We start from the raw sequence: 22,662 nt of genomic DNA, 5'->3' as shown, positions 1-22,662 counted from the left end.
GGTAAAACCAGGCACCCATTGCGGGACCCGCTAAGGGACCTCGGAATATGGCGCAAAGGGATTACCGGCACCGATGTCCTTAACGGTGCCCAGTATCCCTTTGCGCCCACCTCGGAATGAGGCCCTATGAGTGGCGATAACCGCAAAGTCTAATGGGGACCTTTTTTCCGTAGAAGCAAGGGATATATTTGACTGCATTGGACTTGAGTATGCAGGGAAGAGCAACCATGTTGGTAACTGTAATTGTTAATGTCTTGTTCATTTGAAATGAAGGCAGAATTTTGTATCCGCCTCACGTCTCGCGTAATGCTATGATGTGAGGCATAATAAAGGGCCCACCCGCTGGGAGACGGCAGAGTGGAGCACGACTCATACGCAGCATGATGTGTCTGATTAAGCTCCCGCATTCCGCCCACACTGACACCCTCGCGCAGCCTACCAACAGCGCATCCCCCGCCGGCACTCCCGGCGCACGGGACTTAACACCTGTGTGGGTCCAATCCATTTTGATAGCAATACAAATAGGGGTTCTGATTCTCGAATGGGATCACCATTTATAAGGTAACTAATATTCACTGAACAGTTCAATGGACCCCCAGAGGACTAATGAGCAGAAATGAAGTAGCACACATTCCCACTCCTCTACATTTCAGAAAACAGTATGACTATATATATTTCGTGTATATGGTTTAATAACTGCCCACGGCCTGTTGATTTCATTGATGACAACATAAGCTTGTGGCCCATCCCTCTTTAAATTCTGTGGTTTATCGTTTTGCAAAATTGTTATCCTTTGTGAAACGGGATTTATAAAGATTAATGAATGGGGAGATAGCGTGTGCCACTCCTGGATAGTATTGGTCTGCTAAGTTACGCCTCAAACAAGGTGCTTTAATGCCATCGAGTCTGAGCCAAACCAATCCTATAGCGGGTCTACAGAGAATCTGCAAATATGCGTCCTTTGACATAAACCACGCCTTCTACACCACCACACATCCTGTTTATGTTAACTCATAAAACTTACCACAATAAACAATACAAAGCACAACTCAACATAGATAGTAACTTGCCCCACACAGATACAACATAAATGTAGAATATTTAGGATTCAAGTTGAGGAACTGAGTGTTTAGACCACAGAGCTCTAATAAAGAACTAGATGGCCAACAATCCATGCTTATCGAGAGCAAAAAGTGAGGCAGTTGTTTTGCATTCATTTAGCGGCCACGAACCCCATGACGTTGGAAAAACTGCCATAGAAAACAATGGAAAGTGACGTGTTTTTTCCACCAGCATGGTGTTCAGGGCTGACAAAACTTCTGGTGGTATGTTGGCCCTCTAGTTCTTTATTAGAACTCTGTGTTTTAGACAAAGTATGGAAGTTCATAATTCGGAGTACTATATGCAGTGCTTTAAGTGGGGTAAGAAACTGAGGGGGGCCCTCATTTGGGGGCGTGGCCTAAAACGTGATGGGCATGGCCTAATTGGTGGGCGGGGCCTAAATGCGACATGGTAAAACTGGTCGGGCCTACATTACTAAGTACATATTGTGGAGCAGACTGCTTGCTACATGGCTTAAAGTATAACAAATCAAAGCTCTAGGGGATTATTTATTTATGTGGTTTACTGCACTGAACATAGCTTATCTTATTTGTGAACCAGATTTTATGCTACCCATGCCTGCCACTTATGCTGTGCCCATGCATTTTTTATAGAACAAAAATTGGCAATAAGGGCACATTGCTAGTGAGTCACATTGCGAAAGAAAACATTGCAAAAGAAAAAGAAAAAAAAAGTTTATTTGCCAGGTGGCATTTTAAAATGCTCATTTGCAACAGTTAAATACACCTCAAACCACTTGTGACAATTAGAATTTTCAGGAATATTGAAAAGTTAGGCAGTGACAAAGGCAGTATTCTAATGCCATAGTGGGATGTTATAGCCCAGGGCCAAGGCCTTATCTGGTGTATTGGCCCACACTCAAGTAACAAGGGTAGGATTTGTCAACACCCGATTGAAGCCCCTCTCCCATTTTGTTATGAAATTAGAATACAGCAAAGTCCCAACCATGAGTCAAAAACGAAAGGTGCTTAGTACATTGGAATGGATTGTACATTGGAATGGATATTGTGAAAGTGGAATGTCGGCTCATGGACATACAGTAATTAGCACCACGAATAAAGATCAGGGTGTTAAGGGCCAGCATTGTGTGAAACAAATCCGGTATCAAATCCGGTATGGCATGCCAAATGCAGTAATTAGCACCAGGAATAAAAATCAGGGGAACATAAATGAAAGAAAATGATCATCAAGGGTCAGGAGAATGCTTCATATTTGTGCTAGGCAAAGGAAAACTACCCAACATAATGCCCATGTTGCTTCACACAACAAAGATAGTCCAGAGGACCAAAGACAACTGAATATCAGGGTGCACCAGGCTGGTTCACAGAGCCACCATGAGGATACTGCTGACTTCGGTGCAACAAATGGTGCAATGGGAAAATAAATGGAAGAAAATGCATGCGATCCCATACTTGCCAACCCTACAGATTTAGGCAGTAGGCTACTGCCTTTCAAGCAGTCCTAGCGCCTACAGATTTCAGTGACAGATCCTACTGCTTTTTACAGTGGCATGTAATTTTTGTGACTCTAAGCCAGGCTTCAGGACAAAGCATGCAACACATTAGTCTGTCTATACAGTGGACTGGTAGGTGATTACTTTAATTGGACTCAGACCAATCCACTCAACTGACCGCTACTTGACTCTGTCCAGCACTCTTGCCGGGACAACTTTTAGGTGAACCACCAGTGAAAGCAAGTGACAGAGTGTAACACCATCACACAGCATCTGCTGACAATTTGGTGTTAAGTTACCATTCACAATTATTCAATTTTTACATTTCAACATCTTTCCATGTTGTGCTGTTTGCATGTTTTGTATTTCCCTGTGATGTCATTGTTATGGGAATTATTATTTTTGAAACTTGAAAAATCCTACACATCTTTTTGGTCACAGAATGTTGGCAAGTATGCGATCCTCCTTGCATGCGAGGGAACAAACAGCAGAATGTTTGGAACAAGGAAAATAAATGAACGAAAATGCGTTTGAGCCTCGCACGCATTTTCTTTCATTTATTTTCTCCATTCCAAACTTTCTGCTGTTTGTTCCCTAAACAGCAGAATGTTTGGAACAAGGAAAATAAATGAAAGAAAATGCGTGCGAGGCTCGCACGCATTTTCTTTCATTTATTTTCCTTCCCGGGACTCTAACTTCATCTGGTAACCCTCCCGAGGGGTTGCCAGAGGAAGTTAGTTTCCAAGGTGCTCTTCCGGCAGCACTGCAGCAGGCAGCTGTGACTGGCAGAAGTGTCAGCCAGTCACAGCGTCGCTCAAGCTGTGACTGGCTGGCAAGTCTTTCAGTCACAGGCTTGCCTGACTCTGCCATGCCTGACCTCTTGATGGGCGGCCGGCGGGCTCATCTCCCGTCTCGTCTGTGGCAGGAGATGCACCCGCCGTGGCTTGGTGAGATCGGGGCCCCGGCTCAGTCTCACTTTTTGGAGACTGCCGGGGCCCGGCCCGGCAGGCCCCGGCCCACTTTAAGCACTGACTATATGAACTCAAAACAAAGTGCGCAACGAAGTAGCAGCATATGAATGACAATAAGAACAAAAGACAAAATGGCAGCACAATTAACAAAAGGGTGTACAATAACAAATATAAATATGCACAAATCCAGAGCATTTTGATGAATACAAGTTGAAGGCAATGTGAATTATTGAAGTAACATAGTATACTAATACAAGTTGCGGCAAAGCGTATGGCACGATTGTAATTGATTTTTGCTAGCCGTGCATGCTTCTTTAATACAATGTTCTTGTAAAAGGTTCAGAGACAGTGGGCCTCATTACAATACAGGCGCTAGCCGTGCCGGTATGACAGGCACGGCTGCCACCGGTATTGTAATAAGGCCCACTGTCTTTGAACCTTTTACAAGTACATTGGGCTTCATTAGGAGTGTTGCAGTAAGGCAACAACAGCGCAGGTAGTGCTACCGGCACCGTTGTTATCTCGTCGCAGCATTCCGAGTTCTGCTCGCGGGACCACTCTGTACGCCTGGTCAGACCAGACGTGCAGAGCAGCACCCGCTAGCAGAACAGGATGCTAACAACGGCCCCGTTATTAACGAGACCATTGTTAACATCCTCTGCTCAAATGGGAATGGGGACATACCGGGTCCCGCAAATGGTAATTACTGGGCCCTCCAAGGTCGGAATGGCCCAGTAATTCCCATTTCACGGGACCCGGACCCGAGTTTGGGGGTAGCCATGCCCTTGTTAAGGGCATGGCTACCTCCAACCTCGTAATGAGGCCAATTGAATTAAAGAAGCATGCACGTCTAGCAAAAATCAATTACATTTTTTTTTCTGGCGCCCGCAAATGGGCAATTACCTGGTCATTACAGTCCAGCTGGACCCGGTAATTGCCCATTCGCGGGCGCCGGAATAAAAGCTCCCCATTCCCATTTGAGCCCCATAGGGCTCAATATAAATGGAGTGGTCGGATACACCGGCACCATTTGTGAATGGTGCCGGTGCATCCGACGTGCTCTGCTCAGGGGTGCTACTACGCCCGCCAGGTCAGAAGGCACCCGCGAGCAGAATAGTTTGCCGTTCCGGTAACAACAGTACCGGCAAGTTTACCTGTACTGTTGTTACAGGACTGGCAAACTTATAATGAGGCCCAGTATGCAGAATCTGTGCATTATTGCAAGAGTTTTTGCCCTAGTGCAATACACTGAGTGCCTGATTTAGAAAGACATTTTTCAATGGGATTGCGCCATTTTAAAATACTTTTCTGAATCAGGCCCATATTCTTTCAGTGCATGTTTCACCGGAGCAATAGCACTAGTGCAAGATATGCCCCAGTGCAAACATGCATGCATTGAAAGAATACGTTTTTTTTCTTGCACTGGAGCACTAGAACAATTATTTGCCAACGGTGCATATTTTCTGTATTATAGCGCTATTTGCTTGGAGTGAAACATTTTATAAAAAGCATAGAAAATGAAAGCTGCATTGGGGGACTTTAACCTGGTGTCGCCACATCTACAGGCTACAGCCATTTGTCTCCCATTTTCACCCAGCTCCAGCTGCCAGCTAAAAAGGCATTTCATAAAACTATTTGATGCTATAATGCTCCTGCTTTTTACAGTGTGTTCTGCATTTGCGTAGTGTGATTGTGACATTGCATTGGTCTTCAGGCATAAGTGAAGTCCCTAAAGATGTATCTGTTTTCTTTTTTTTTAATAATGAGAATGTAACCAAAAACTCCAGTCGGGGTGATAGCTCAACGAGTTAAGTACTTGCTACTTACATTTGTTTGCAAACTTTTAGTCATTTGTTGAAATCCCACCACTTTATGCATCAAATGTGGAGAACTTAAGTGTCATTAAGGGGGTAATTCATAGAATTTAGCGCCCAAGTGGTGCATGCGGCTGGCGAACAGTGTGCGCGTGCGAATCTCTGCGCCAGCCGCGTGCATTAAAATCCATTTCCGCGCACAGCATATTCATGGATTTTAGCTACCAAAACCAGCCGTGGCGCACAGTGGTGCAGCGACCCTGCAGCAGTGCCAGTAACGCCCCCAAGAATGCCCCTCGCGCAGGGAAAAGCCATCAAAAGCCCCAATCCAGCGCAAAGGGCTGCGCTAACCCTGTACCAGTATACATGGCCGCCACACAGCACACGGCAAGCGGGGACCGTGTATTACTGGGGTGCGCAGGAAGTTTCACACGCGATTGGCCCTGTGCGAGTGGGGTATGTGTATTACTGGGGTTCGCAGGATGTTTCACACGTGATAGGCCCTGTGCGAGTGGGGTAGTGTATTACTGAGGTTCGCGGGAAGTTTCACACGCGAAAGGGCCTGTGCGAGTGGGGTACGTGTATTACTGGGGTTCGCGGGAAGTTTCACACGTGATAGGCCCTATGCGGGTGGGGTACGTGTATTAATGGGGTTCGCGGGAAGTTTCACACACGAAAGGGCCTGTGCGAGAGGGGTACGTGTATTACTGGAGTTAGCGGGAAGTTTCACACGCGATAGGCCCTGTGCGAGTGGGCTATGTGTATTACTGGGGTTCGCGGGAAGTTTCACACGCAATTGGCCCTGTGCGAGTGGGGTACGTGTATTACTGGGGTTCGCGGGAAGTTTTACATGCGATTGGCCCTGTGCGAGTGGGGTACGTGTATTATTGGGGTTCGCGGGAAGTTTCACACGCGATTGGCCCTGTGCGAGTGGGGTACGTGTATTACTGGGGTTCGTGGGAAGTTTCACACGCGATAGGCCCTGTGCGAGTGGGGTACGTGTATCACTGGGGTTCGCGGGAAGTTACACACGCGATTGGCCCTGTGCGAGTGGGGTACGTGTATTACTGGGCTTCGCGGGAAGTTTCACACGCGATTGGCCCTGTACGAGTGGGGTACGTGTATTACTGGGCTTCGCGGGAAGTTTCACACGCGATTTTGCTGTCAGAGCGGGGTTCGTGTATCCAGTGTGGTGCGCGGGGAGTCCTACACATGAATTGGCAGTGTGGGTCCTCCCAGGTGTCCCCTCTACCCCCTCCATGGCCCCTGCAGGCAGCCCACACCACAAGGGACTACCCTGCACCCCTGGTCATGTCCCGCAGGCAGCCCATCCACCATTGGCATGCCCCCCAGCCAAGCCACATGTCACCTTGCAATATGATCACCAACTCATGTCCCCCTGCATCCCCACCCCCAGCAGTGAGGGGCACCTGCCAGCAGGCCCCCACTCATGTCCCCCTGCACCCCCACCCCTCAGCAGTGAGGGGCACCTGCCAGCAGGCCCCCACTCATATCCCACACATGTCCCCCTGCACCCCCACTCCCCAGCAGGCCCCCACTCATGTCCCACTCATTTCCCGCCACCCACTCACCCACCCAGCAGTGACATGCCCATCTCATGACACAAACCAAAAGTCAACTATGTACATCAACACATGCCCGTCACACACACGCACGCGCACACACACACACACACACACACACACACACACACACACACACACGTTGCCATTGATTGAGTAAACCCACATGTCAACATGCATGAACCCAATGAATGAATCCCACACATAAAAGATCAAAATGTATTAACATGAAAACCAATTGAAAGTACTTAAAGCATAAAATAATGGCAAACATGAAATGAAATGCATGTCCAAATAAAACAAAAAAAAATTCCTCAAAAAAACCCAAGCAATCCAAAAAAAAAATGGCCAAAACTCTCTGTCCACCAAACCAAATCCAAATGAAACGCAAAAAGGTAAATCCATTGATTCATGGTGAAATGAAATTAAAATGTCCGAATAAATCCAACGTCCAACTATGTACAATAGAATTTTCAAGGGTCCATGAGCCCAACGAAACAAATGCAACCTATCTAATAATCTAGCTAACAAAAAAATGATTTACAAAAGTGTGGGGCATAGTCCAAAAGCCCCAAAATAAAAAAAAAAGAAACCTAACACTATAAACTATTTACAATGGCGACGGGCAAGCCCTGCGGCTCACTCATTGTTGTTTTCGGCCAGGGCATCATTGAACTCCATGTCTATTTGCTGGAGGCGGGCCTCTGTCCTGGCCCCGAGGTCTCGCAGGGAGGCACTCATGGCCTGTTCCAACTCCCTGCGAGTTGCCTCGAGGCACTCTGCCCACCTCAACGCCCGACGCATGGAGAACTCTGCCCTGACCATGGTGAGCCGCACCTCTTCCGCCCGCCGCCGCACTGCACCTATACGCTGGCCCAACCGCAGCCACACGGAAGACACATCCATTCCAGGGTCCTCCTGCCCTCTGGCCGATGACTGCCCACCTGATGTCGATGGCCCCGAACCATCATTGGTCCCACCTAGAGCCTGCTCCTGCTGCTGCTGCTGCTGTCCATGTGCCCTGTCCGATGATGCCTGCACATCCTCCATCAGCTGGTCTCCAGTTGTGGTGTCCACCCCTGCTGGACCGCCGACTCCCGACTGTGGCAGGGATGGGATCTCCACCAAGCTGGCTGTGTTGGTCAGGCCAGGTCCACAGGGGGCTCTGGTGGAATCTGGGCTGGAAGACGGCAGGGAGAACGACTGGCGCATAGTCTCCACAGAGGAGGAGAGGTCCGCCAGAGTGCGCGTCACATGTAGGAACCCATCAACCAGGGCACCTCCCAACAGTGCCACATCGCGACGCTGCTCTTCGTGATGGCGTGCGTTCTCTGCCCAGGAAGAACGCACGTCATCACGAATGTCACGCGTGCGCAACGCGACACCAATCAGGACGGAGCCCATACGTTAATGGGAAACCTCGTCCGCAGGTAGTGGAGCGGCAGATGACATGGCACTCTCCCCTACCTGCGGACGGGCCTGGAACGGGGCATCCCTGCTGGTGCATTGTGGTGCAGTCACAGGGTCAAGGACAGGGACATGCACAGGCCCCTCCGCGGAGACCTGTGCTGCCTCCTGACCCTAGCCCTGGGATGCACCACTTGCACCAGTGGTACTACCACCACCAGGCCCCATGTGCGGCTCAGTAGTGTGCTCCTCCTCCTCCGTGGAGACCACCAACCTGGATGTCTCTGTACCGTCTTCCTCTATTGCAAGCCCCTGTGGGGGCTCACCCGGCCCTTCTGCCACAGACGTAGTGGCAGACACAACACCAGCCCCCTCGCTCTCAGATGATGGCAAGTCCTGGGAGGGTGGCTGGGCCTTGCGTCGCCACCCAGTGGAGGCATCCCTGCCGCTTGGCTCCACAGCGCCGTCTCCGCCCTCTTCTTCACTTGATGCTGCATAGAGGGAGACATAGAACACAAGCATCAGGGTACAGCACAATATTCCCCTAGACAGGAAGCAATAACTACACTACCGGGGTCACATACAGCCTTGCAGGTGCAGGGGGGCTGTTAACATCTTGCATCCCACCCCCTTCACCCCAATTGCCCAGGTCAATTGTGGTGTACACCTCCCATTGGCACTACTCCATCTGTGCCAGCACTACTCCATCTGTGCCATGGTTGGGAGGCCACCAAAGATGAGGGGCGCCTCAGCTGGGTGTACTCCTCGTGGTGGGCATGGTCAGGGATGTGGCCAGGGTGACCAGGGGGTCGGGGGACTCCATGGTGTCCAGGTTGGCCGCAGAGGGGGAAGAGGCAGGGGTGCGCCACTTGAGCACGATGTTGTGCCATTTGTCGGTGCAGTCATGCCACCACCCCCTGTGGTTCCGGGAGATGCAGCTTCTGCATCTGGCACTGGCGCCCGTGTGACCCAGCAGTCCGTTTCATCGAATGCCACGGGCCCAAGGGTTGTGGTAGCTGCAGGTGCAGCTGTGGACACCACCACCCAGGCGATTGAAGAGCCCTTGGAAGATTTCCAACAGGACCAGAGGGAAACCGTAGGGGCACGCAGAGCTGCCCTGACCAAGACACATGTCCCTGGGGCAGTAATGTCATCTGCTGCCCCGAACAGCCGGGTGTTGGCAAGTGCAGTGGCAGATGCAGCCAACAACACCCCAGTTGTGAGTCTGCCAACCAGGACAGTTGCGGTCAATGACCCTGCTACAGCGGATGTTGATGCGCAGGGTCCATTAGAGGGCACCCAGCTGCCACTGACACAAGTTAGCCCTTTGGTCGTCCCTCCACCTGCCACTCCCTTGGCTCAATCCACCAGTCCCACTGCCATACTGATCAGGGCGGCATCAGCCAGCCAGGGTCTGTGCCACAATCCAAGAGGAGGAAGGTTGCACCTGCAGCACAGGCTGGGACCCCACAAACAGCCACAACCTCCTGCATGTCAAGGAGGAAGCCTTTCTGCAACCAGGAACTGGACTTCCTCGTGGGCTACGTGCGGAAGCACAGCCGTGACATGCTAGTGGGTGCTAATTGTCAGACTACGGATGCCCACCGTGATACCCACTGGAAGCAAGTTGCGGAACATGTGAGTGCATTTGGCCATGAGGTGCGCACGGCGCAAGAGTGCAAAAAGCGTTGGAATGACCTCAAACGCAGCGCTAAGGCTAAGCGTGCCTCAAATTACAACTTGACTCTGGTGACTGGCGGTGGGCCTGCACCGGAGGAGGAAGACCTCACTCCGCATGAGTCACTCGTTGCAGAGTTCATACCATCTGAATTGGTCGAAGGAGTGGGAGGGATGCCGGACTTTGATGCCCAGTCCGGTGAGTGTTGATGCGTGTTTGTCGAGGATGTGTGTGTTTTACTTGTGTGATGTGTTGTGCATGACTGCCACTACATGTCACGTGTACATGGTTATGATGTGTGAGTAATGCAATGCTTCCCTGATGCATGTCTACTCTGCTGGATGGTGGACATGTGGAGCAGACAGGGACTGTCCACATCACCACTTTTGCACCGTAGTCACATGCTGGTTACCAGTATGTCCCTCCGGTCCATGTTCCAGCTCACTGGCACTTCTGCATGTAGCGTGGGGTGAGCTTCCTCTCAGCCCAGGAACTATGCATAGCATGACTGACGTGCATGTGTCCTCTGCCTGCAAGGGGGTAGCCAATGTAGGCATTCTCCCTTCCCCCTCAACTCCCTGCTCTGCACCCCAATTCCATTTTAGCACTGGTCTGCTACAATATTGCTGTTGGTTACAACCCTGGTCATGCCTCCTGTGTACATTCTAACATCCAGCGGCCAATCTGCCAGACATATCCATTGTGGTACTTCCTTAGTACTTGATGCAGGGTGTCTCACTTGGACTGTGCAGAGGTCAGATGCCCCGCAGGGACATGAGTGCCCATTCATGCTCCATGTGCATTACACGCATGCCCATATGTGTCCATGACTGGATGATCACTGTTACACAAGTCCATGATGACCCAAATTGCATGGCATTTCATCTGCCTTCCCTTGTCAACTGTGGCTCAGTACTGCGTTGCAAACATGTTTAGGGTCTGACAATCTGTGAGGGTCACAGGCCTCAGCCTGTTTAATGGCCAATGACTCTGTCCAACTGGTGTAGTGTCTTCTTCACACGTGGGCGGACTCCAGAGGTTTCATCATGTATCCTGCTTACTGTCCCATCATCATTTGCAGTGTTGTCACTTGACTCACATGAAGCTGTTGATGCTAGTCAACACTGTCTGTCAATACACAGGTCTATGGTCAGCCTTTTGATACCATGCTAGGCATCCCTGCTTTTGCACTTGGGTGGAGGGGTGCTTTGCTTGTAGATATGCTAACCATTGAATGCACATTGCACGTGATGCCTGAAGTTGACCTTGCACTGCCTTCACATTTCTGACACACACCATGGAGTCCTTGTACATGTAGGTAGTGAGTAACATACATATTTGCTGCACTGCATAGACCCACTTCAATGCAGACTGCGACCTTTCAACAGGTCTGATCACAGAAGCAATTCCAAGTTGACCCAGCATGCATGCCTGGTTCTATTTTGTGTGTCACAGGTCTGCCTGATGTGTTTGTTGTCGGTTTGTGTGTGTGTTGTGTGCTTCGAACATGTGTAGTGACCTTTTTTCTCTCTATTTTTCAGATGATGACGCAATGGAGCCGGAGGATGGTGTTGTCATGCCAGGCACAGGGTTGTTATCACTACATCAACCCAGCACAAGTGGGGGTAGTGGGGTGGTAGGCAACGAAAACCCCCAAGTGCTACAGTCCATCTTGTCTCTGGCTGCCTATGAGTCCAGCCCTGAAGAACACTCTGACGACCATGTCGAGTTGGATGAGCATCAGGTCCATGTGTCAGGGGGGAGTGATTCTGATGTGGACACTCCTCTGTCTGTGACACCTGCACTGAGGGGTCAGACAGTCTTGGAACCTCCGCCCCTGGTGGATCAGGATGCAGGGTCACCCTCCACACCAGTCACTGATGTGCCTGGGACATCACGTCGACGGGGGCATGTAGTCGTGCAGCTGCGGGCGGTGCCAACACAACGAGGACACACGGTCCTTGGGTCATGCAGGGGTGAAGCCCAGCAACGTGGTCGCCGCGCGCAACCACAGTATACTGAGTGGGAGCAAGACATGACTGCCAATTCTGAACGGCAGGGGGCAGCAATGGAGAACATCGCTGAGAGCATGGAGCGTGTGGCCCAATCTGTGCTCCCCCCTGCTAGGCAGGTGCTTCTCCAGCAGCAAGTGGCACGGTCCACGGCCCGCTCGCTCAGGCTGGGCATGGCGGCCTCAGGCAGGGCACTCCAGGCTGAAATGTCGTCTCTGCATTAAGCAATTGCTGCTCACGCAGAGGCACACATAAAGGCCCTGAGGGAGGAGCATGCATCCCTCAGATCCCCTCTGGGTGTCCTTCTGCAGAGGAGAGGTTTGCACAGCTTGAGCCTACCATCTCGTCTGAGCTACATGCTTGCCGGGAGGTGCAGCGGTTGTCCAGCCAGGCCTTGCAGGAGGAACTCCGTTTTACACGTGCTACCTTGCAAGAGGAAGCACATGCATCACGGGAGGTTCTGAATGCAGACCTACGTGTCATCGCCACACAGATCCAGGCTCACCTGTCTGGCAGACCGGCTGCCGATGAGGGGCAAGCTGTGGCTAGGCGTGCTCATGCTCCTGTGCCACGTCCTCCTTTCCAGGAAGAGCCAGACTCGGGCGACAATCTATCTCCCACATAGGTCGGGCTGTGCAGGCGTTGAGCCCACAGAGGTTTTTTTTTTCCTCAGCATCATTGCATGTGGGTGTTGAGCAGCACCCTGTATCTCCCCCCTCCTGGGTGCCCCCCCGGATCGTATGTGGCCATTTTTGATTTTTCTTTTAGTTTAGTTAGTTAAGTTTCTGTTTGAAAGTTAGTTTAAATAGGTGGGGTAGGTTTTTCATAGTTAGTGTAATTAGTTAATATAGTTTAAATCTGCTAGTCTATTGTGCTTTCATGTGACGGTGTGGTGCTTTGTGGCTTTTGAAAGCATCCACTGTCTGTTCCAGCTGGGCCCTCCAAGCTTGTCTTGTGTATGTGTTTGCTGCTTGGGGTCCTTGACTCACATATGCCACTCCTGCTTCCCTTATCCATGGGCTCGCAAGGATGGTTCGGTGTAACAGCCTATTACACAAGGGCAATGGACTGTCATATCTGTGGCATGTCTGCTGCTGTGGAACTTGTGTTAACACCCCTAGTGGGGATGATTGGGGTGTAATTGACCACTGTTCTTCTTTTGCTAGATGGGGTGTTTAATGATTCATGTGTACATTCATTGCTATGCATTGTGTAGTATGTTTCTTATCTTTAATGAACATGTGCTTGTTGAAAATCATGCCGTAGATAGTGTGTTCCACACTGTTGCTGTGAAAGACGGACTGATGGTGTGATTTCTAATGTACGTCTCTGACATGGTCCACTCATGTAATGCCTGAAGAGACACACACAGATGAATATTAAGCATTAATCATGTGTTTCATGGACTTTCTGCAGGGGGATGAGCCTCAAGACCACCTTTGCCAGCAGACATGCGCCTTTGGACGTCTGGAATCTGGACACGTTTGGTGGTGCCGACATGCGCATGTGTGCGCAAGCAGAGGCACAGGGATTGTGATCATATATTCAATAAACGATGACGTGTTTCAAGGGACTCCAGGCAAGGTGAGCAGCACAGGGGGGTCACAACACAGCAAACCTTCCACCTGGCCAGTTGAACATGCATGCTTAGTAGCAGCACTGACGGTGAGCTTGGATAAATATTGGTGTTGAAGCGCACAATACAGCTCAGATGTGTTGGTGGACTGATGGCTAATTGATGGGAAAGTTGTCTCGGGCACATGCATGGGCAGTGGCACATACCCTCCGTTCCACCATGGTCCAATGAGGCACTTGTATTAGCCATGTAGCGTTGCAAGACATGGAATGAAGCAGCTCACAGGGACAGACAGCAAGGGACAGACTCGGGTGCAGTGCATTTCATTTCCAAGTAGAATTTGATACATGCACTGGCTACTTTATTTTGGTCATGGTGGTACAGGACTTGTTCTGAAGTCAGACCTTGCTATATGTGTCTTTCTGCTTACCCAGGGAACATTGCATGTTGTGTGAATCGTGACACATAGTGTTCCATTTGCCACGCACCCACCGGTGCCTGACTTAATGCATTGACTGTGTATGAACCATCACAGGGGTAATGTTACCTCTGGAATCTGATTGGCCACCTCAGGTACCACCCCATTATCCTAAACTATGATTATTCATTGTGAGTGCGCTCGTACTTCATGCCACCCCTGCATAAGTCCCAGCCCCACTTGTGCCACCCCTGCCAAAAGAGTCTGGGCACGCCACTGTGCAATGATATGTTTAACTGTGTAAAATAAACAGACAAGCATGGTTTGTGATAATATTATGCATTGAAATGATAGAATGTGTATACCTCAATGGAGTGTATTTTAGCAAAACCAGAACTGAATGGCTGCATTGAACACCTTGGACCTGCAGCCGTGTGCGGATATTAATCTTTTGAGTGCCGGCCAAATAGCATGGGTCGATGGTGCATTGGAAGAACACGTGGGGTAGGATTGAGTCCGCTACGTCCCCAAATAAATATATTTTTATTTACACTTTTTTTCAGGGTATTTACGTACGTACATCCTAAAGTTACTCAAAGGTTTTAAGGGAGCCAGATGCACTATTAATTGAGATACCTAGATGTTAAAGCCGACATTACATGGCCACGGTAGTGGCCATGAAGTTATGGTTAAGTTGCTGTTTCCATAGGAAAAGCACTTTTTGGGCAGCTTATAACTTTGCTCCCCCTGGACCAATCCACACCAAATTTTGCAAAAAAAGTATATGGCCCACTCTGAATTATTTTTGCAAAGTTTGGTGAGGTTTGGTCCGGGGGGGCAAAGTTATAGGGGGGTCCCATTTTTTTTTTTCCCATAGACTGAATGGGAAAAAAACTTTGCTCACGCCTACAGCCCAAACCGCTGGACCGATTTTCACCAAATTTGGACCAGGAGCAGCGGCTTGGTCCCGAAAGCGTGCTTTTGCAAATTTGGTGAAAATCCGTCCAGTCGTTTTAAAAAAAATGATCAAAAAGTAGGTCAGAAAAAATGTGTGATATCTGTGTCCGCTTCGCGGACACACTTCCCTGTTTGCTCAGCGGACAGGACGGGTTTGGGCAAGTGGCTTGCATGATGTCCGCGGACATCTGACATGCCCTCTCATTGGCTGCAGTAAAGCGTGCAGTGCGTCTCATTTTCATAGACGCCCGCCATCTTTGTTGATCGTTTCAGGAGCAGGATCTGCCGCCTACATAGTAAGCTCAGGCCCCATGTCTTCCTCCCGTTCCCCCACCCCGCTCATGCCGGTGTCTTCCTCTCGTTCCCCCCACCCCCCGCACATGCCCGTGTTTTCCTCTCATTCCCCCCACCTCCCGCTCATGCCCCGTGTCTTCCTCCTGTCCCCCCTCATGCCCCGTGTCTCTCTTTTGTTCCTCCACCCCCCGCTCACGCCATCGGCACACGGTGGCCTGCGGAGGGCCGAGGAGCGGGATCTGCTGCCTGCACAGTTAGCTCAGGCCCCGTGTCTTCCTCCCGTTCCCCCACCCCCGCTCATGTCCCATATCTTCCTCACGTTCCCCCCACTCATGGCCAGTGTCTCCCCTGTTCACCCCCACTCCCCGCTCATGCTCCGTGTCTGTCCCCCTCCTTTTCCCCCACCCCCGCTCATGGCCCGTGTCTCTGCTGTTTACCCCCACAACCTGCTCATGGCCCGTGTCTCCCCTGTTCACCCCCACCCCCGCTCATGCCCTGTGTCTCCCCTGTTCACCCCCCGCTCATGCTCCGTGTCTGTCTCCCTTCTTCCCCCACCCCTGCTCATGCCCCGTGTCTCCCCTGTTCACCCCCACCCCCTGCTCATGCCCCGTGTCTCCCCTGTTCACCCCCACCCCCTGCTCATGCTCCGTGTCTGTCTCCCTTCTTCCCCCACCCCCGCTCATGCTCCGTGTCTCCCTTCTTTCCCCCCAACCCCCGCTCATGCCCTGTGTCTCCCTTCTCGCTCCCCACCCCCGCTCATGCCCCGTGTCTCCCTTCTCCCCCCCCAACCCCCCACTCATGCCCCGTGTCTACTTTCTTTCCCCCTGCACCCCCCGCTCATGCCCCGTGTCTCCCCTGTCCCCCCACCCCCTCCATGCCCGTGTCTCCCTCCTGTACCCCCCACCCCCCGCTCATGCCCTGTGTCTCCATCCTGTACCCCCCACCCCCGGCTCATGCCCTGTGTCTCCCTCCTGTACCCCCCACCCCCGCGTCTCCCCTGTTCACCCCCACCCCCGCTCATGCCCTGTTCCACCCACCCCTGCTCATGCCCTGTGTCTCCCTCCTGTTAACCCCCACCCCCCGTTCATGCCCCGTGTCTCCTCCTGTTCCCCCCACCCCCTGATCATGCCCCGTGTCTCCCTCGTGTACCCCCCCACCCCCAGCTCATGCCCCATGTCGCTCTCCCTCGTGTACCCCCCACCAACCTCTCAAGCCCGGTATACCCCCCACCCCCCACTCATGCCCCGTGTCTGCCCTGTCCCCACACCCCCCGCTCATGCCCGTGTCTCCGTCGTGTTACCACCCACCCCCCGCTCATGCCCCGTGTCTCCATCGTGTTCCCCCCACCTCCCCCTCATGACCCGTGTTTCCCCTGTTCACCCCCTGCTCATGCTCCGTGTCTCCCTCCTTTTCCCCCCCACCCCCCTCTCATGGCCTGTGTTTCCCCTGTTCACCCCCACCCCCCGCTCATGCCCCGTGTCTCCCTTCTTTCCCCCCCGCGCATGCCCCGTGTCTCCCTTCTTTCCCCCCACCCCCCGCTCATGCCCCGTGTCTCCCTTCTTCCCCCCACCCCCCACTCATGCCCCGTGTCTCCCTTCCTTCCACCCCACCACCCCCCGCTCATGCCCTGTGTCTCCCTTCTTTCCCCCCCACCCCCCGCTCATGCCCCGTGTCTCCCTTCTTTCCTCCTCACCTCCCGTGTCTCCCTTCTTTCCCCCTACCCCCCGCTCATGCCCCGTGTCTCCCTGCTGTTCCCTCCCACCCCCGTTCATGCCCTGTGTCTCCTCCTGTTCCCCCCACCCCCTGCTCATGCCCCGTGTCTCCCTCATGTACCCCCCACCCCCCACTCATGCCCCATGTCTCTCTCCCTCGTGTACCCCCCACCAACCTCTCATGCCCCGTATCCCCCCACCCCCACCTCAAGCCCCGTGTCCCCCCCACCCCCCGCTCATGCCCCGTGTCTGCCCTGTTCCCCCCACCCCCGGTCATGCCCGTGTCTCCGTCGTGTTACCACTCACCCCCCGCTTATGCCCCGTGTCTCCCTCGTGTCCCCCCCACCTCCCCCTCATGCCCCGTGTCTCCCCTGTTCACCCTCACCCCCTGCTCATGCTCCGTGTCTCCCTCCTTTTCCCCCCACCCATGCTCATGGCCCGTGTTTCCCCTGTTCACCCCCATCCCCCCGCTCATGCCCCCTGTCTCCCTTCTTTCGCCCCGCTCATGCCCCGTGTCTCCCTTCTTCCCCCCCACCCCCCGCTCATGCCCCGTGTCTCCCTTCTTCCCCCCACCCCCCGCTCATGCCCCGTGTCTCCCTTCTTTCCACCCCCCCACCGCCCGCTCATGCCCTGTGTCTCCCTTCTTTCCCCCCACCCCCCGCTCATGCCCCATGTCTCCCTTCTTTCCCATCCCACCCCCTGCTCATGCCCCGTGTCTCCCTTCTTTCCCCCCACCCCCCGCTCATGCCCCGTGTCTCCCTTCTTCCCCACCAAACCCACTCATTACCCGTGTCTCCTTTCTTTCCCCGCCACCCCCCGCTCATGCCCCGTATCTCCCTTCTTTCCCCCCCACCCCCCGCTCATGCCCCATGTCTCCCTTCTTCCCCCCACCCCCCGCTCATGCCCCGTGTCTCCCTTCTTTCCCCCCGCTCATGCCCTGTATCTCCCTTCTTTCCCCCCACCCCCCGCTCATGCCCCATGTCTCACTTCTTCCCCCCACCCCCCGCTAATGCCCCGTGTCTCCTCCTGTTCCCCCCACCCCCGCTCATGCCCCGTGTCTCCCTCCTGTACCCCCCACCCCCCGCTCATGCCCTGCATCTGCCCTGTTCCCCCCACCCCCTGCTCATGCCCCGTGTCTCCCTCCTGTTCCCCCCCACCCCCGCTCATGCCCGTGTCTCCGTCGTGTTACCACCCACCCCCCGCTCATGCCCCGTGTCTCCCTCGTGTTCCCCCCCACCTCCCCCTCATGCCCCGTGTCTCCCCTGTTCACCCCCACCCCCTGCTCATGCTCCGTGTCTCCCTCCTTTTCCCCCCACCCATGCTCATGGCCCGTGTTTCCCCTGTTCACCCCCATCCCCCCGCTCATGCCCCGTGTCTCCCTTCTTTCGCCCCGCTCATGCCCCGTGTCTCCCTTCTTTCCCCCCACCCCCCGCTCATGCCCCGTGTCTCCCTTCTTCCCCCCCACCCCCCGCTCATGCCCCGTGTCTCCCTTCTTTCCACCCCCCCCACCGCCCGCTCATGCCCTGTGTCTCCCTTCTTTCCCCCCACCCCCGCTCATGCCCTGTGTCTCCCTTCTTTCCCCCCCACCCCCTGCCCATGCCCCATGTCTCCCTTCTTTCCCCCCACCCCCTGCTCATGCCCCATGTCTCCCTTCTTTCCCCCCACCCCCTGCTCATGCCCCGTGTCTCCCTTCTTTCCCCCCACCCCCCGCTCATGCCCCGTGTCTCCCTTCTTCCCCACCAAACCCGCTCATGACCCGTGTCTCCCTTCTTTCCCCCCACCCCCCGCTCATGCCCCGTATCTCCCTTCTTTTCCCCCCACCTCCCGCACATGCCCATGTCTCCCTTCTTCCCCCCACCCCCCGCTCATGCCCCGTGTCTCCCTTCTTTCCCCCCGCTCATGCCCTGTGTCTCCCTTCTTTCCCCCCACCCCCCGCTCATGCCCCATGTCTCACTTCTTCCCCCCACCCCCTGCTCATGCCCCGTGTCTCCTCCTGTTCCCCCCACCCCCGCTCATGCCCCGTGTCTCCCTCCTGTATCCCCCACCCCCCGCTCATGCCCTGCATCTGCCCTGTTCCCCCCACCCCCCGCTCATGCCCCGTGTCTCCCTCCCACCCCCGCTCATGCCCGTGTCTCCGTCGTGTTACCACCCACCCCCCGCTCATGCCCCGTGTCTCCCTCGTGTTCCCCCCCACCTCCCCCTCATGCCCCGTGTCTCCCCTGTTCACCCCCACCCCCTGCTCATGCTCCGTATCTCCCTCCTTTTCCCCCCACCCATGCTCATGGCTCGTGTTTCCCCTGTTCACCCCCATCCCCCCGCTCATGCCCCGTGTCTCCCTTCTTTCGCCCCGCTCATGCCCCGTGTCTCCCTTCTTTCCCCCAACCCCCGCTCATGCCCCGTGTCTCCCTTCTTCCCCCCCACCCCCCGCTCATGCCCCGTGTCTCCCTTCTTTCCACCCCCCCACCGCCCGCTCATGCCCTGTGTCTCCCTTCTTTCCCCCACCCCCCGCTCATGCCTTGTGTCTCCCTTCTTTCCCCCCCACCCCCTGCCCATGCCCCATGCCCCATGTCTCCCTTCTTTCCCCCCACCCCCTGCTCATGCCCCATGTCTCCCTTCTTTCCCTCCACCCCCTGCTCATGCCCCGTGTCTCCCTTCTTTCTCCCCACCCCCCGCTCATGCCCCGTGTCTCCCTTCTTCCCCCCCAAACCCGCTCATGACCCGTGTCTCCCTTCTTTCTCCCCCACCCCCCGCTCATGCCCCGTATCTCCCTTCTTTCCCCTCCACCCTCCGCTCATGCCCCATGTCTCCCTTCTTCCCCCCCACCCCCGCTCATGACCCGTGTCTCCCTTCTTTCCCCCCGCTCATGCCCTGTGTCTCCCTTCTTTCCCCCCACCCCCCGCTCATGCCCCATGTCTCACTTCTTCCCCCCACCCCCCGCTCATGCCCCGTGTCTCCTCCTGTTCCTCCCACCCCCGCTCATGCCCCGTGTCTCCCTCCTGCACTCCCCACCCCCTGCTCATGCCCTGCGTCTGCCCTGTTCCCCGCTCCCCCTGCTCATGCCCCGTGTCTCCCTCCTGTTCCCCCCACTCCCCGTACATGCCCCGTGTCTCCTCCTGTTCCCCCCACCCCCTGCTCATGCCCCGTGTCTCCCTCGTGTACTCCCCCACCCCCCGCTCATGCCTCATGTCTCTCTCCCTCGTGTACCCCCCACCCCCCTCTCATGCCCGTATCCCCCCACCCCCCACTCATGCCCCGTGTCTGCCCTGGTCCCCCCACCCCGCGCTCATGCCTGTGTCTCCGTCGTGTTACCACGCACCCCCCGCTCATGCCCCGTGTCTCCCTTGTGTTCCCCCCACCTTCCCCTCATGCCCCGTGTCTCCCCTGTTCACCCCCACCCCCTGCTCATGCTCCTTGTCTCCCTCCTTTTCCCCCCACCCCCCGCTCATGGCCCGTGTTTCCCCTGTTCAACCCCACGCCCGCTCATGCCCCGTGTCTCCCTTCTTTCCCCCCGCTCATGCCCCGTGTCTCCCTTCTGCCCCCCCACCCCCCGCTCACGCCCCGTGTCTCCCTTCTTTCCCCCACCCCGCGCTCATGCCCCATGTCTCCCTTCATTCCCCCCCACCCACCGCTCATGCCCCATGTCTCCCTTCTTTCCCCTCCACCCCCGCTCATGCCCCGTGTCTCCCTTCTTTCCCCCCACCCCATCTCATGCCCCATGTCTGCCCTGTTCCCCCCAATCCCCGCTCATGCCCCTGTCTCTGTTGTGTTACCACCCACCCCCCGCTCATGCCCCGTGTCTCCCTTGTGTTCCCCCCACCTCCCTCTCATGCCCCGTGTCTCCCCTGTTCATGCTCCGTGTCTCCCTCCTTTTCCCCCCATGCCCCGCTCATGGCCTGTGTTTCCCCTGTTCACCCCAACCCCCCGCTCATGCCTCGTGTCTCCCTTCTTTCCCCCGCTCATGCCCCGTGTCTCCCTTCTTTCCCCCCCACTCCCCGCTCATGCCCCGTGTCTCCCTTCTTCCCCCCTACCCCCGCTCATGCCCCGTGTCCCCCTTCTTTCCACCCCCCCACCCCCCGCTCATGCCCTGTGTCTCCCTTCTTTCCCCCCACCCCCGCTCATGCCCTGTGTCTCCCTTCTTTCCCCCCCACCCCTGCTCATGCCCCGTGTCTCCCTTCTTTCCACCCCCCCACCCCCGCTCATGCCCTGTTTCTCCCTTCTTTCCCGCCACCCCCCACTCATGCCCTTTGTCTCCCTTCTTTCCCCCCCACCCCACGCTCATGCCCCGTGTCTCCTTTGTTTCCCCCCTCCCCCCGCTCATGCCCCGTGTCTCCCTTCTTTCCAACCCCCCACCCCCCGCTCATGCCCTGTTTCTCCCTTCTTTCCCCCCACCCCCTGCCCATGCCCTGTGTCTCCCTTTTTCCCCCCCTACCCCCCGCTCATGCCACGTGTTTCCCTTCTTTCCACCCCCCAACCCCCGCTCATGCCCTGTGTCTCCCTTCTCTCCCCTCACCACCCGCTCATGCCCCGTGTCTCCCTTCTTTCCCCCTCACCCCCCGCTCATGCCCCATGTCTCCCTTCTTCCCCCCCACCCCCCGCTCATGCCCCGTGTCTCCCTTCTTTCCTCCCCACCCCCCGCTCATGCCCTGTGTCTTCCTTCTTCCCCCCACCTACCGCTCATGCCCCCCGTGTCTCCCTTCTTTCCACCCCCCACCCCCGCTCATGCCCCATGTCTCCCTTCTTCCCCCCCACCCCCCGCTCATGCCCGTGTCTCCCTTCTTTCCGCCCCACCCCCACTCATGCCCCGTGTCTCCCTTCTTCCCCCCCACCCCCCGCTCATGCCCCGTGTCTCCCTTCTTCCCCCCCACCCCCAGCTCATGCCCCGTGTCTCCCATTTCCCCCCCACCCCCCGCTTATGCCCCGTGTCTCCCTTCTTCCCCCCAACCCCCGCTCATGCCACGTGTCTCCCATATTTCCTAAGCCCCCACCCCCCGCTCATGCCCCATATCTCCCTTCTTTCCACCCCCCACTCATGCCCCGTGTCTCCCTTCTTTCCCCCCCTCCGCTCATGCCCCGTATCTCCCTTCTTTCCACCCCCCACTCATGCCCTGTGTCTCCCTTCTTACCCCCCACCCCCCGCTCATGTCCTGTGTCTTCCTTCTTTCCCCCCCACCCCCGCTCATGCGCCGTGTCTCCCTTCTTTCCCCCCACCCCCGCTCATGCCCCGTGTCTCCCTTCTTTCCACCCCCCACCCCCCGCTCATGCCCCGTGTCTCCCTTCTTTCCCTCCGAACCCAGCTCATGCCCCATGTCGACCTTCTTCCCCTCTACCCCCGCTAATGCCCCGTGTCTTCCTTCTCCCCCCCACCCCCTGCTCATGCCCCGTGTCTCCCTTCTTCCCCCCCCACCCCCCGCTCATGCCCCGTGTCTCCCTTCTTTCCCCCACCCCGCGCTCATGCCCTATGTCTCCCTTCTTTCCCCCCACCCCCCGCTCATGCCCCATGTCTCCCTTCTTACCCCCCCACCCCCCGCTCATGTCCCGTGTCTCCCTTCTTTCCACTCCCCACCTCTTGCTCATGCCCTGTGTCTCCCTTCTTTCCCCCCCACCCCCTGTTCATGCCCCGTGTCTCCCTTCTTTTCCCCCCTCCCCCCGCTCATGCCCTGTGTCT

The 22,662-nt window shown here is 55.4% G+C and overlaps 1 protein-coding gene across 3 annotated transcripts in view; it reads left to right on the top strand.

The window, feature by feature from the left end:
• Positions 1-22,662, top strand: part of LOC138491918 (erythropoietin-like) — a 772,271-nt gene that overhangs the window by 432,398 nt on the left and 317,211 nt on the right. The window contains exon 3 of one of the 3 annotated variants that reach the window (XM_069618783.1): positions 13,457-13,624. The exons of the other annotated variants lie outside the window; for them this stretch is intronic. The gene's annotated coding sequence lies outside the window, so the exon portion shown is untranslated. The remainder of the gene's footprint in view (positions 1-13,456; positions 13,625-22,662) is intronic. 3 annotated transcript variants of the gene reach the window in all.

This window comes from Ambystoma mexicanum, chromosome 10, assembly GCF_040938575.1.
Source record: "Ambystoma mexicanum isolate Mex_15411 chromosome 10, UKY_AmexF1_1, whole genome shotgun sequence".
Taxonomy (NCBI): Eukaryota; Metazoa; Chordata; class Amphibia; order Caudata; family Ambystomatidae; genus Ambystoma; species Ambystoma mexicanum.
Note: the sequence above shows the minus strand (reverse complement) of the source record. Positions and strands in the feature narration are given on the sequence as shown.